Genomic DNA, 17,015 nt, shown 5'->3' with positions numbered 1-17,015 from the left:
GCCCTAAAAGAGCATATAAAGAATGGCACACCAACAGCTCTGAGCACACTGCATACTCTAGTGAAAAGATTCTCAGTTCTTTGAAGAAGTGACTAATTTGAGATTAGGGCAGAAAAAGTGCAGAGCTAGAATGTAGGTGAATGCTTGAAGAACAACCACGGTATGTCAAATGATCTTAGGAGCCAAACTCAACTGACTCATACTAGCAACAGTAAAACAAATAAAGATATTAATAAATTATAATTTGTAGAATGAAATAAAACCATATCTATAAATAAGTATAGGCAAAGCTTTTTTTTACGAAGTTATATAACAAATAATAAAGGTACTGATGGAATTACAAAATCTCCATGTAGCAATCACTCTAGAAATAATTACTTTAGCAAGTGTCATCAATATGTGTTAAAATTTATACTTGAAAGTTACAGGAAAAACACTATCTTGTCTCAAACTATCTACCCACAAGGCACCTATTAATTACAAAAGGACAAAGTATAATTTTAAAGTGAAGAATTTTTCCCAACACAACCATAATTAAGTGATCAAAGTTAACATGGTCAAGAATGAAAGAAACCAACATTACATGTTTCCTGATAGAACGTACTAAAACATCACTAACTCTGTAGCAATTCTACCGGAAATGCAAAGCCTAAATCTAGCCAGGTATCATGATATATGACTGTAATTTCAGCCCTTGGGATATTGAAGCAGGAGGATCATAAATTCATACCTAGCCTTAGATTAGAAGTTCAAGGTCAAAGAAAAACTTTAAATGCTTACTGATTAAACAGTACTGATTTTGATAGTACTGAGGTTATATAAAATAATGCTCTAGGGTTTTTTTTTGTTGTTGTTGTTCTAGCTCTTTTATTTAAAAAAAAAGCCTTGCCCTACTTCTACAAACAATAACAGATTTATAAGAACAATGTTTTAAAAGGAAGAAATAAATTTAGACAAAGAAAATTGTTTGTTGCCTGTGGAATCTCAATTTCTTTTTTAAAAGATACCTCACATGATATATAGACAGGAAGTGTTATATGATGTTGGAATGTAAACTTGGATAAGACCTCCAAACAATTACAATATGCATAATTGAATGATATTTAAATGTTTTTATCCTGATGAAGATTTGCAACCATACAGAACCAGAAACAGCCCTTTAATCCCAGCATTCTCCAGGAGGATCTCTGTGTGCTCAAAGCCAGCCAGGTCTGCATGGTGAGATGCTCAAAAATAAATAAATAAATAAATAAATAAATAAATAGAATACCTGCAATCAGGTAATAATGTGAATTATCAGACACAGCTTTGTTTGGTTTTAATTAAACACACTGGGGCTAAAGAGATGGCTCAGTAGTTGAGAGAACTTTGTTCTTGCAAAGGATCCATGTTCCTAGCACCTACATAAGTTTGCTCACAAATGCTTACAACATTTCCAAGAGATCCACCGCCCTCTTCTGGCCTCCTGAGTGTACTGCATTCATGTGCACAAAATCTGCATGGAAGAGTATTGTTACAAGTAGAAATAATACTCCTTTATAAGGAGAAAAAAAAGAATGGAATTCAGACCAGGGAGGGGGGTTTCTGAATACTCTACAGAATATACTGAGAGTTCTAACAGAGCTACACCACCAAAGGCAAATTAAGACAGTGGAACAGACAGATATGAACACAAAGAATAAGTAATATCAATATCACAATATCCATCCAACTTCTTACAGTCCTGATAGGACTCAGAGTTATTTTACAGTAAGTTGGATCATGCTACATCTCACTGCAAACTCTAGAATGACTTCCTATAACATCAAAGTTAGAAGCTGAAGTCCATCTGTACACCACATACCTTGAATCCATCCTCTGTGAGCATCTCCTAATTCCCAGTGTGGCTAGCCTGGCTCCAATCACACTGACCACCTTTCATTATACTTTCTTCAGAAAACTAAAACATGTCTCTTCCATCTACACACAATTCTCTAGTGCAGTGAGTGGTTCTCCACCTTCCTAAATGCTGTGACCCTTTAATGCAGCTCCTCATGGTGCAGTGACTCCAACCATAGCATTCTTTTTGTTGCTACTTCATAAATAATTTTGCTGCTGTTATGAATTGTAATATAAATATTTTTAGAGATAGGTTTGTCAAAGGAGTCCTGACCCACAGATTGAAACCACTGTTTTAAGTGGTTACTATAATATTCAGTAAAAAGTATGTTATAATCCTTTGTTGTTGTTTTTGAGATGGCTGGCATCTAGCTCACGGCTATCTTCCTTTCTCAGTCTCTCAAGTGCTGGGATCACAGGCATATGTTTAGATACCTGTCTTACAATGTTACAGTTTGGAAAAAAGGACAAATAGTCTATTACTTATTTAAAAATTCAATTCCAGACTGTCTCCCATGTTTCAGGGAAATGATAAAAAAGACCCACAAGGATCTTGGTAAGATGGATCGGCTGGAAAGCACTTGCCACACCATCTTGACAACCTAAGTTCAGATTCCTAGAACCCAGTGAAGGAAAGGTCAAACCTCTGACCTCTACTCTCACGTCCCCATGGTACACATACACACACACACACACACACACACACACACACACACACACATACACACTCATACATACACACATAATAATAACTGATAAATTGAAAATACACACAACGCTGTAGTGAATTAAGTAATCCAGGCTCTCACTCCCATAGAGCGTCTCACTGTACAGAGCGAGGAAAAATTGTGATGTTTGAGAATGCAGTGATAAGAAGACAGCTGTATGAAGATGCATGTTCAGTTAACAGATACTCAGAATATTTTGAAGAGTTAATCTTCACTTTCTATGGCTGGTTTGAAAAATCCAGGAAACATCTTAACATCTTTTCTTCTGAAAATTACAGTACAATTTATTTCAAAGGAACCGAGGTAACAAATAAATAATCCCCACTAAGATGAACTAGTACCCAGCAAGAGATACAGGAAAGATGTATTGCTGCTACCTAGTCTTTGTGGCAAGCCAAACAAGGTAAACTGAGAATCCCAATTTAAATATGCTAGTATATACATACCATAGGTGTCAAAATCTGTGTTGTAACTACCAGTATTTGTACTGAGGCAAAAAAAAAAACTGTGCCAAATTTAGCTGAATAACACTGATTAATCTTAAAAGAGAAAAAATGAAATGAAAACGAAGACACTTTAGCTTCTGTTAATGGCAAATTACGTAACTTGGATGAAATGTGTCTTTGAGAACAGATACAAATGCTGGGGAAAACACTTTTTTTTTTTAAAAAAAAGAACTTGAAAGCTATGATAGTTAATATTATAAAGAAGTATCTGGTTCAAATTGAGGCAAAAGAACAGAACCTGGAGAGGTAGCCCGAAACACTCTAAACTGTTTTGATCCCTTTTGGAAGTTGAAGAAACGGGAGTGGGGGGGGGGGGAATGAAAGAAAAACAGGTTACTTATGAAATCCTTACTGATATAGGGGTATGAATATCAAAGTCAAGGGTGTTTCAAAAGGACAAAGCTTGGTACATCATTAGTCATTTGAAACTAAAGCCCAAAAGAGCTCTAGCTACCACCTCTAGACAAAGGAAACCAGCAATATGTCAGCCCTTGAACAGAGCAGAAATGTGGCCTTATGTCATCCCAGTGATCCAGATAAAACCTCTAAATGTACCTTAGACTAAGATAGTTCCATATTAAGATTGGGGGTGTCATTTCTCATCTTAGGGGAAAATAGCACTACCCTAGACCTCATATTAACATCACAAACCATTTCTCATTAACAGTGGGCAGTCTGGAAACAATGACAGGCAGAAACACAAGGTGAGATCCCACAGCTGAGATAGCAAGGGACTCACAGGGGTTTGGAAGAGTCAGATGATCAGAAAAGCCTAGGAAATAGCTACAGGACTAAGGTAGAAAAGGGGGGGAGAGCAAGCATTTTGATGACTGGATGGTCCAAAGGGTGAGAGACAAAACTCAGTGGGTTAGAATAGTAAAACAAGAGAAAAATGCAAAAAGAACTCAATGAGAAAGAAAAGTGTCAGCGTTCAGAAGATCCTAGATGGTTTCTTAAAACATCAAATAACCTACACAATACATTTTGTCTAATTCTCTAGCACATACACATTTATAACGTATGGCATGCTAGGCCATAATGTAATTCAAACCAATTTACACAGGCAGTGTTGGCGCATACCTTTAATCCTAGCACTTGGGAGTTAGAGGCAGAGGCAGATGGATTTCTGAGTTCGAGGCCAGCCTGGTCCATAGAGTGAGTTCCAGGACAGCCAGGGCTACACAGAGAAACCCTGTCTCGAAAAAAGTAAAAAAAAAAAAAAAAAAAAAAAAAAAAAAAAAAAAAAAAACCAAACAAACAAACAAAAAACCCTCAAACCAAATTACAAGGGCCGAAATCAGAGGATATTCTCTATTCTCTCTCCATACCTAAAACATGGAAGAAGTCAAATACAAAAGAAATAATTGAAAAAAATTAATATGTTTCAAAGTTAATAAACCCCCAAACATCCTATTCATTAGTGAGTCAAACAAGAAGTCCTAACATTTAAAATTTACAATGCCACAAATTTATGACAAGAAGCTAAATCAATACTTAGAAGAGGAAATTACCAGGGGCCAGAGGATGATACACCTTTGCAGGTAAAGACACTTGGCACCAAGTTTGACACCCAGAGTTTAATCCCCAGGACCCATATCATGGATGGAAAAACCAATTTTATAAATTGCCTTGACCCCAGACCTCCACATATGTGAGATACAGCTATACAAAAAAGTACTTATTTTTAAAGACAAAAACTAAGAATCTGCTATACATACATCAAAAAATGCCAAAGTGTCAATCTCAAGGTTAAAATGAATACATATGATATATAAAAACCATTCATGCCAGAAATTCTGAAAATAGGAAACATTTAATTGGGTTTAAAAAAGGGCAAAGTTGGACCTTGGAAATCAAAGTTACAATTTACATTTTTTTGTTTTTGTTTGTTTGTTTGTTTTAAACTAGATTTGGTAGACTCTGAACATACCTGTAAGTCCAGCATTTGGAAAGGTGAGGCAGGAGAACTGAGTCTGAGGCTAGTCTGGGATTGTAGAGAGAGAACCTACTTACCAAAAGAAAAACAAATACAAGTGGCACAGTGTCTGCCTCATAATGTCCTGAATAGAAAACTCAGCCATGCCAGGGTCCATTTCTGCCCCACAGAACTGTGAGCTAATACATATGGGCGATTTTTAGAGGAATATCAGTGGCAACTTATAAAACAGAAAACTAATAAAAGCAACATCATTTCTTTTATGTACAATGTTAAAACAGAAAAACTAAGCCACAAACAATAACATATAGGTATATATGTGATTATATGTTTGTTACAAAAACCAGGATATTAATTACCTCTAGGGAGCAGTAAAATGGAGAATAGACAACATACCTAGATGGTCTTTCAGAGATGTCATTTCTATTTAATTACTGACTTAACTAACAATTTACTTGTAATTATTCCCGATTGTATATTTGTGTTTTAGGAATTTCTATGCCGCTATATTCAATCATAAAACAAGTTCTTAAGAATTCACAATGACCCTAAGACACCATATATATTTAGTTTCTTAGCCATTTATTTGGATGCAAATGAACACTGCATTAATGACTTAAACAAAAATGCTATGTCCAGTCTGTCACTGAGGCTTAGGCTCCACACAGTGCACTATGTTTATTGCTAGATACAGTAACAAAGCCAAAATATCCTAAGGGACAGATAAACCAGAGTTTAAAACACGCCTCAAATCACACCCAATGAGGGAGCTAATGAAGAAACTGAGTTTGCCTTCTATGAAAAAGAACTGACATCCCATCTGAACTTGTTGAGAAAAAGGAAGCCCAAGTGGAAGTTTATTTCATGTAGTAGAATTAAGATTACCAGTAGAAGTTAAAGAAAGACACAGAAACAGATTTCAGCACAGCAGTTATTAGGCAAGGAGCAGTCATATTTATTCTGCTCACATTGGTCATACTTGTCAGCGGCCTCCAACAGCCCATCTGAAGGTAGAAAGGCTTTGGCATAAGCTGGTGAATACCAGCCTGCCTCTTGCCTTCATAATGCTAAGAGGATGTGAGCAACAAACAAACATGATAAATTCACAGTGACAATTATCATAAGAAAAATTAAACCATGGCAGATGATAGGAAAGGGTCCTTTAGGCAAGTGATCTGAGAGTGATGTGTCGGAGAAAGCACTTCTATGGAAGAGGTTAGCCATCAATACAGGGCAATACAAAGAAGAACTTGATAAGCCGAGGAACAGAACAAACACAGAGGAGACCAGCAGGTGGCAGGAAGGGGTGGCTGTAAATAGTTTGTCCCTGATAGAAAGCAGTCTTGTACTAAACTAGATGTCCTGTACAGTACTTTCCAAAGGCAAGAACTTGAGGATTCTAGGCATCAACTTTAACAACAAATAAGCAAATGTCTCACAGTAACAAATTACACATAGAATTAGGAGAATTTAAAAGTCATTACAGTTATTTATTCAGAGAGAGACAGAGAGAGAGAGAGAGAGACAGACAGACAGACAGACAGATAGACACATACACACACACACACACACACACACACACACACACATACACACAGGTGGAGAGATTAGAGTGCAATTTACTGAATTCTGTTTTCTCCCTCCACAGTGTGGGTTCTGGGAATCAAAACAAGTCAGGCTTGTGTGACAAGTGCCTTTAGCCACTGAGCTATCACATCAGCCCTAGAATTAAACAACCTTGTAAGCAGGTAGCTATAAGAACTGACAGAAAGATAAGGCTTAGTAGAGTTTACTTCATAAATTACGAGCAGTGAATTTAAAAGCTGCCCGGGCCTAGAATGTTCCCTTCATTGCTGAAATTCTAATCTTCATCACAACAGATCTTTTCTTCTGTTCAAAGAGAGAACGAAATCAGTTGAATCATGAGTTTTGTTTTTTTGTTCCTGGCATTGTTTTTAGACATACAAATGAGGAAACCATTTTGTCACTGAAGACTGCACAGGAATAAATTTGGTACATGACTAAATTTGCAATAATAGAAGAATTCAAAGGAGTTGAAAGCATCTTAACAACTCGGGGTCCATGGATAGAAGGGAACCAGTTGTGCAGAAAGCACGGCCCTGTGAAAACTCTCATAATTACCTTCTTGTAGAGACTTTTCCCAGCTAAATGGGGAGAAGAGAGTCCACTCCACTTCAGCCTTCTTCCTGCACAGGACCAAGTGACCCTCCCATGACAGACAGCGTCTTCACTCTGCTTCACTCTCTTTACTTTCTCACCTCTAAAATTCAGTCCCTATCATCCCATCAAACACCTACTTGGCAAGCATGAATTACACAGAACTTGCTAGTGTGAAAAGTTCAACATAACAGACACGTACCTTGCTTTGTCCTTTCCAGTCTTTCTACTCAGAAGGAAATGCACTAATCCAATACCAATTTGATCCTCCCTTCCCAACACTGCCACTCCTACTAAAAATGCCAAGCTCTTCCAAAGAAGGCTTTGGGGATCACACTAAAACAAAGGAGCTAAAATAGGGGAGGAAAAACTCAGAGACTATATTAATACTATACCAACCATTTAAAATATTTTAGAAGTTAAAACTGTTTTCGAAGTTAACTATATGAAAAATGTAATGATTAATTTTTACCAAGGTTACCACAAAATGATATTTTGAACCCCAAATCCTAAATGACTAAATTTAAAATAAACTTACAAAGCTTGGAACTTCCTTGACTTTGGTACTCTGACATGTACCAGGAAATGGGATCAAGTTCCTGTGTCCCCCTACTCCAAGAAAAAGCAACAACAAAAAATTTAAAATAAACTTAAGAGCTGGGAACATCCTAGATTTTTGGTACACTATAGAAGAAAGCGTGATCCAAGTGACTGTATCCCTTTCTCAAAGAAACAACAATGTCATCCTTAATATTAAAATTTAAAAAAAACGATGGAAGGAACTGAAGTTCAAGACTTTAAAGAATACTGAGTTAGAGAGGTGATTAAGAAGACTTGCTGTTCTTCTGGAGGCTTACAATTCCTCTAACTCCACCTCTAGGGGATAAATGCGCTTAGCCTCCCTGTGTGTGTGTGTGTGTGTGTGTGTGTGTGTGTGTGTATGTAGAGGTCAGAGGGCAACCCCCCAGGAGCAGGTTCTTTCTTTCTACAGTTTGAGTTCTGAGATGATCAGCACCTTTCCTCCCTGGTTCAAAGCTATGTATTTTACATGCTACAATTTCTATCATGGGACACAAGAAGCTCCTACAGGGTCAAATAAATGGCAGAGACACAAGGATGACGTAAAAATATTCTTATTCATATTTTTAAGAAAGATGATCCAGAACACCATTTTACTCATGTTCTAAGTTTAGACATCCATAAAAATGAAAAGGAGAAAAATAGAAATAAAAACCTGAGGAAGGAAATCTATTTATATTACAGAGTCAACATTCTAACAAATAAAAAGTCCCCAATCCTTCTGTTCAACTAAGAGTAGCAGCCCAATTGTTTTCAATTCATATAATTATATCATTTCCTTCCCTCTCCTCCTCCCACCCAATCCTCCCATGTATCTTCCGTTGCTCTCATTCAAATTCATGGGTCCTTTTTTCATTAACTGTTCTCGTTCTCTCTTCTCTCTCTCTCTCTCTCTCTCTCTCTCTCTCTCTCTCTCTCTCTCTCACACACACACACACACACACACACACACACACACACACACTCCCAAATACTTAAGCACAATCTTCTCAGTTTGTATAAGGTTACTTATATGTATGTTTTTAGGCTGTATAATGTTACCTGTATGCATGTTTTCAGTCTTTATAATATTACTTGTATGTATGTTTACAGCCTGCACAATGTGACTTGTATTTATGTTTTTAGGCTCTATAATGTTACTTGTATGTATGTTTTCAGCGCTGGCCATTTGGTATTGGATGACCAATTAGCGTGCAACAAGTGTGGAGCCTGTAGGAAGGCTCTTCAGGTAAAGGCACTAGTTGTTAAGTCTGATGACCTAAATTCAATTCCCATTTGAGTTTAATCTCTAGAGCCCACATAATAGAAGGATAGAAACAACTACTGAAAGTTTTCCTTTGTTTTTTTACATGCACATGCATGCACACACACACACACACACACACAATAAATGATTAAGATCAATTAAAATAATAAAAAAAATACAGAAGTCATAGAAAGGAAAACAAAACTGACTCTTCAATATATAAAAGGTAAACTCCACAGGAAGACCAACAGAGTCAATTAACCTGGACCCTGAGGGCTCCCAAAAACAGAACCACAAACCAAAGAACATACATGGACTGGAGCTAGGCCCCCTGCACGTATGTAGCAGATGTGCAGCTAGATCTTCATGTAAGTCCAACAACTGAAATGGAGGCTGTCCCTAAAGCCATAGCCCGTCTGTGGCATCTGTTCTCCTAACTGGGCTAGGCCTTGTCTGGCCTCAGTGGGAGAGGATGGACCTAGTCCTGTAGTGACTTGATGGGCCAGGGTGGGGAGATACCCAGCAGAGGCGGGGCCGCCACTCTCTCAGAGAACGAGAGGGAGGATGGGAGTAAGAGGGGGACAGCGATTGGGATGTTAAATAAACAAATAAATAAATGGAAAAAATATACAGTGTTACTTGGCTATACATATATTAAAAACGGGAAATTGGGGCCAGAAAAATAAGTGGGTAAAGGTGCTTGCGGCCAAGGCCAACAAACTGAGTGAGTTTGTCCTCTAACCATTCTCTCTCTCTCTCTCTCTCTCTCTCTCTCTGTGTGTGTGTGTGTGTGTGTGTGTTGTGTGTATGTGTGTGTACACAATAGACAGAGAGATGTAAAAATAATCATACTGAGATATGATTTTTCAGATTGGCAACAACCAAGAGTAAACATACCATATTGAGAACCTGAGGAAATTAAGCTTGCTCATTCAATGCTAGTAGGAAATTATATTGACACATTTTTTGACAAAACCAAAATTAAAAACAAACATTTTGACACAGGAATAACATTTTTAGGAGTCTATGCACAAAGACACACATATGATGCACACACAAATTAATCACCATAATACTGTTGGCAAGAACAAGGGAATGAGGGTGGGGGTCCAGCTCAGTAAAGTACTTGTTTAACCTGTGTAGAAGCCCTGGGTTCCAGCAGCAGAACCTCCCCCCTCACCCACTCACACAAAGCAAGCAGTCTGAACAATACCATAGGAGCCTATCTACAGTCATTCAATTATTTTAAGTGAGAGTCAAAAGTGAAATATATATTGTATATATATGTGCTAATAAAATATTTCATATTTATCTTATTATTGAATAATCCTGAATTACACTTAATACTATATTCTATGGCAAGTAAAAAGGCTTAGTGAATAAAGGGACCTGTCTGTCACCAAGTCTAAAAACCTGAATCTGATCCCTAAGATTCACATTGAAGAAGGAAAGAACGAACTCTTCTAAGCTGTCCTCTGAGCTAGACTTGCTTGCTATAACATGCATGTGCCCTGCGCACATACACAAACAAGAAATGGAAAAAGCTGTATTCTAATTAAATGACATTTTGCTTTGTACAGTTCTACCTAAGAACATATTGACAATCATATTGTGATATTATTGCTGATTTTAAATCTCGCAAAATCTACTAACCAACAAGCAAAAAAAACCTACACAGTGGAAGATGAAGAGGGCTGGGCAGATGTCTGGTATAGCTTGCTGTTCTTGTAGAAGACACTTTAGTTTGGATCACCCACATCAGGTAGTTCACAACTGTCTGTAACTCCAGCTACAGGGGATCACTTGGCCTTGACAGGCACTTACACACTTACACACACACACACACACACACACACACACACAAATAAAAACAAATCTTTTAAAACAACATAGTAGACGTTACTAGTCTTGAAGACACCATAAAATCTCAAAGTCAACAACATGGAAAACTCCAAAAGCTTCCAGGCTACAGTGTTAATACATTGACAAACTGACATTCTCATCTGATCTCCAGACTCCTGGTCCTCATAGTCTCACACTGGAAATTGCACAATACATTCTGAAACCTAGATTTCTCTCACCAAGACAAATGTCCAGGTTGATGCTTGACTAATTTTAATCTCTTAGTTGAAATCTGAGACCCCACTGCTAGATGATCTTTGAGGTTCCTTATTGTTTTCAAGTCCACAAACTCATTTCTAAGCACTCTGAGCCTTGCAAACTGAGAATGGCTACTAAAATTCTCAATAATAAAGATCAGTTCACAGGTTAACAATATGAAATCTGTAAAGTCTACCCCCTGTCTTCTCATTATGATTCTAAATCACTTACAAAGTAAGTATGGAGTGATTGAGTACAATTCAGAAGGTTTCCACAAAATAGCAAAACCAGAACAAATAGAACACTGCCTGCCAAACAGCTGGTGATTATGCTCTAGCCCTGTGAGGGTCACTTATGTTAAAGATGAAAACCAAGTGGTAGTAACTAGACAGCAACAACTTTGTGAGACATCAAGAGGAAGCCTGGGATAGTTTCCAAATTGAAAGTTATTTTTACCTAAAGATACTTGTGTCCTATTTAAAAAAAAATAGAAGAAAATCAAGCAAAATAAAATCTTACACTTTCTCAGCTGTCTGTGCTGCTAACTTTCAAAGGTTAGATAGTAAAAACTAGTTTAAGATCAATAAATGATGTAAGCAATCAAATTCAAATGATAAAACCTAAGTAAAAGAAAAGACTGGTTCTCTCCCACAAGAAGATTAAAATTTCAAGAAAGGACGAAAAAGGAGTAAGAGCAGTGTGGAGTTTGCATCTTACCACAGAATAACTTGATGTGGAACTGTGCATTCTGAGAGCTTGCATTTGTTTGTTTTCATTTGTAAACTGGAAATACCTGTGAGGACCTGTGGGGCTTCCCTGACAGTATGTATCTGCAGGGCATCTCCATCCTACCACCCTACCCCTTCCAATACCAGTTCTCTGATACTAACACCAGCTGGCTGCCCTACAATTCAATCCACACAGGTTGAAGAGCTTAGTCCAACAAGACTACCCCATCTAAAACATCAGCCACAAGTCTCTAGCCCCAGAGTAGTTATATGAAATGAGGACAAATTCAGGGGTTTCCAAACCTTCTCCTCGGATTCAAACTTTGCTCAAGAACGTGAGAAAATGCTACCTATAGTCACTGCTTTCTTATTACAGGTTATATAGTGATGAAACAGCGTAAAGGAAGGTCTTCACAAGGCAATGCATGTGGGGTAGGGGACTGCACATCTCTCACAACTTCTCATGGCGCGCTTCCACTTAGAACTTCTGTGTGGTTATCAAGCTAAAAACTCCCAAACATGTCACTTAAGAACTCTGGAGCATTGGCTGTTCTTGCAGAGGACTTGGGTTCAATTCCTAGCACCTACGCTGTTCAAAACAATCAGTAACTCCAATTCCAGGGGTCCAATTCTTGTTGTAGCCTCCATGAGCATTGCACACTTGTGCACGGGCATACAAGTAGGCAAAACACCTGTATTCATCAAAGTAATGATTGTATGTTCACTGCAAACTTAAGTGAGGCTTACTCAGTAAACAGCTTGCCTTGGAAATGTAAAATGTACAAGATCTGAGAAATCCGGCAGGTTCCAGGCCAATGAGAGATTCTGTCTCACAAAAAAAAAAAAAAACTGGATGGCACTAATGACACACACACACACACACACACACACACGCGCGCGCGCGCGCGTGTGTGTGTGTGTGTGTGTGTGTGTGTGTGTGTGTAGAAATGATACAGAAATGAAGAATGAAGCACTAATCATTATACTAAATTGTGAAACACTGTGTGGGTGCTGGGAATTGAATCAGGGTCCTCTGCTATCATGTCTCCAGCCCCAAATTTTTCAATGATGTTGTTCAATTTAATAACTGTGCTTTGTAAACAACTTAATGAGTAACAAGTGGCAAGACTAAAATGAGACTGACAGGGTTGTACATGTCTGCAATCCCAACATTTAGTACAAAGTTCAAAGACATCGAAAGACTGGCTCCTCTCTGCATCCCCAAAAAGTGCTAATGATATTTTATGAATTTACCATCCCTTTTGGTAAATGGACATAAATTACTTGTGTCATTTGGGAAACCCCTTTAAGTACAAGCTTCTAATTAAGATGATAAATCCCACTTAATAGAGGTATTTGCTTTATTTCTGTCATTTACTGTTATATTGCTGTCATTACCCAATTAATGATGATTGTTCTTTTTATATATATATAACCTCAATCTTCCTTATTAGACTATTTTTTGTTCAGATACTATTATTTCCTCTTAATGAATGAAAACACAGGCTGAAAGATGTAAAAATGACTTGGTTTTGGTCACATAATTAGTGAAAGATGGCGTTCAGACTTATCACTATTCTCTGAAAAATAGAAATTGGGAGTTCTGGTAGGAAGAGTTTGTGCCAACAAGAAGTGCGTGGGGACTAACTGTTCGTCATCTTAATAGAACTTCAGTTGTTGAGATAATGATGTCTCATCTTCAAAGGAAGACATATCAATGCCAGAACTAAAAAGTTACTTGTGATATTTAAAATTAGGCTATGCTAACCTGACTAACTGAAACAGCAGATAAGATTATATTTACATTGAGTGTGGGTCTTTTTAAAGGACTGAATCTTGCATCTATAGTTTAGTAGTTATTTTGTGAAAAATAATGATTCCATGATGAAATCAGCTCCATGGTCACCAGCAAGCCCTGCCATGCTTCACTTACCCTGCTATGAAGCAAACTCTCAAAAGCTGTTTCTAAGACCTGCATATGAATTTTTTCTGTGTTGGAATGAACACATAAGTTCCAGCTTTCAGGTTCTGTAAGTCTCCATACAGGAAGGTGATGACTGGTATTTCAAAGGGCTTTACAATGTTTTCTACATGGAATTAAAGACACAAACAATAGCCAGGAGTGGTGTTACAGGTCTTTAATCCAAGCACTGGGAGGCAGAGGTAGGCAGATCTCTGTGAGTTCTAGGCTAGCCTGGTCTACAAAATAAGTTTCAGGACACTCAGGGATACACGGAGAAACCCTGTTTTGCAAAACAGAAGAAAACAAAAAGCCAAAACAAAACAAAAATCCAACCCACAAATAATTAAATTTGTGGAACTATAAAATATATTATGGATAATCTACAGGACTAATATTTTTATAAGTTCATTCCCTGACAGTTACTGTTGTTATAAATATACATGGTTGTTAATTCTTATTTATGAATTGTTAGGACAGCTTATTCCAAGACCATTATTTTTCTTTGATTTTATCTTTCTTTCATAAATATGGGCTGTTATTAAGTTCTTCAGTTAACAGGTAGAAAAAAGCTAAAATAAAAATTTTTGAGCACTTCAGAGAGAATTTTGACAGGAAAGATAATTAAACTGAGATCTCTATACCCTAAGACAAAATCTTAGAAATTCTTGACTTAGTTCTTTTTTTTTTCTTTTTTTATTGATATATTTTTTATTTACATTTCAAATGATTTCCCCTTTTCTGGCCCCCCACTCCCCAAAAGTCCCATCAGCCCCCTTCCCTCCCCCTGTCCTCCCACCCACCCCTTCTCACTTCCCAGTTCTGGTTTTGCCGAATACTGCTTCACTGAGTTTTTCCAGAACAAGGGGCCACTCCTCCTTTCTTCTTGTACCTCATTTGATGTGTGGATTATGTTTTGGGTATTCCAGTTTTCTAGGTTAATATCCACTTATTAGTGAGTGCATACCATGATTGATCATTTGAGCCTGGGTTACCTCACTTAGTATGATGTTCTCTAGCTCCATCCATTTGCCTAAGAATTTCATGAATTCATTGTTTCTAATGGCTGAATAGTACTCCATTGTGTAGATATACCACATTCTTTGCATCCACTCTTCTGTTGAGGGATACCTGGGTTCTTTCCAGCATCTGGCAATTATAAATAGGGCTGCTATGAAGATAGTGGAACGTGTATCCTTATTACATGGTGGGGAATCCTCTGGGTATATGCCCAGGAGTAGCATAGCAGGATCTTCTGGAAGTGAGGTGCCCAGTTTTTGGAGGAACTGCCAGACTGATTTCCAGAGTGGTTGTACCAAGGCAAAGGACACCATCAAAAGGGCAAATTAGCAGCCAACAAATTGGGAAAAGATCTTCACCAACCCTACATCAGATAGAGGGCTAATATCCAATATATATAAAGAACTCAAGAAGTTAGACTCCAGAAAACCAAATAACCCTATTAAAAAATGGAGTACAGAGTTAAACAAAGAATTTTCACCTGAAGAAGTTCGGATGGCGGAGAAGCATCTTAAAAAATGCTCAACTTCATTAGTCATTAGGGAAATGCAAATCAAAACAACCCTGAGATTTCACCTTACACCAGTCAGAATGGCTAAGATTAAAAATTCAGGAGACAGCAGATGTTGGCAAGGATGTGGAGAAAGAGGAACAGTTCTTATCTTTTTGTGTGTTTTCTTTAACGTAGTGCCTATGTTATATGCATGGGATAGGCTCTGGGGTATGATATCTACTTCTCAGGAAATTATCATTTGCCTAAAGGAAATAGATCTGTAGAAAAACAATAAGCATTTAAATAAGAATATGATGAAAACCCTGTAAGAGCTGGATTGGGTGGGAGGTGTAAGAATTTATAGTCCCCCCTTTAAAAAAATCATTGGAATTAATAAAAATTGAGAAATTTAATAAAGAAAGAAATCAGGTTTTGAGAGAACCATTTCTAATTGAACAGAGCACAGAAATTATAATTTACTCTTATTATTTCACTGCCACTTAGTTATTAGTTATTTATGACCTAGGTCACATACAATGTATGACACAAAATGGAGGGATAGTGAAATGACTCATCAGATAAAGGCATTTCTTGCTGCCACACCTAAAAACCTGAGTCCATCTCTGGAACCCACATGGTCAACGAAGAGAATCCATATCCAGAAGTTGTCCTCTGACTTCCACATGCACACATGTGCCTACACACACACACACACACACACACACACACACACTTAGTGTAAATTAAAAGAAAAACACAGAAAGGAATTCCAATGGGTTCCTTTAATAAAAAGTCACGTTGAGTTTTTTTGCTTAACGGCAGGCATTTGGCTATTACCTCTCCTGAATTCTCAGTTCAGATTACAAATGAGGACTGAATGAAGTCTGTAAACTTTATTACCAGTATCAATAATCAATAAATCAATAATTTATGAATTGGCAAATCATAAACTGCAATGAATATAAAACCGCTAAAGGAAGATGGTAAAGGGAGAAGCAGGCGGAACTTCACTTCCTTTATAATATTTCTCTACACTGAAAAGTATCCTGAACTTTGGACTTAATTATTTTAAAAATTCATTAAAAAGGCTCCAGATATTTAGCTGGCAGAAGAATCAGTGAACTTGTAGACTGTACTGACAAAGGTCATGCAATCTGAAGAAGAAAACAGAATGACGAGAAATAAACAGTCCTCAGAAAAACAGGCGCTACCTTTGAGCATATTGTGTTAGTTAATTGCATGTGTCAACTTCACTGGACCACAAAAATCCCAGCTATTTGTTTAAACATTATTCTGGCCATGTTACAAAAATTCTAGATATGTTCAAACATTCTGGCCATGCCATCTACTGCTCCAGAGCCAGTAGATGACTTTCCAGAGAAAGTCACCATGCTCCCCACCATGATGATAATGGACTAAACCTCTAGCAGAACTGTAAGCCAGTCCCCAATTAAATGCCCTCTTATCTAAGAGTTGCCTTAAGTCATGGTGTCTCTTCTCAGCAACAGAACAGTAACTAGCACTACATCTAAGGACCTTGACACATTTCATATAGAATAAACACAAGAAGATTTATTCCAAGACATGCACTCAAACTGGAAAACAGAAAATGGTAAAAGCAGTAAAACCAGCTTATCACATACAAGGCAGACTCAGTGGTTAG

The 17,015-nt window shown here is 37.5% G+C and overlaps 1 protein-coding gene across 1 annotated transcript in view; it reads right to left on the bottom strand.

The window, feature by feature from the left end:
* Positions 1 to 17,015, bottom strand: part of Cdkl5 (cyclin dependent kinase like 5) — a 211,988-nt gene that overhangs the window by 149,519 nt on the left and 45,454 nt on the right. The gene's annotated exons all lie outside the window — the stretch shown is intronic.

Source organism: Apodemus sylvaticus, chromosome X (assembly GCF_947179515.1).
Source record: "Apodemus sylvaticus chromosome X, mApoSyl1.1, whole genome shotgun sequence".
Lineage (NCBI taxonomy): Eukaryota > Metazoa > Chordata > Mammalia > Rodentia > Muridae > Apodemus > Apodemus sylvaticus.
This window is presented reverse-complemented; position numbering and strand designations above follow the sequence as displayed.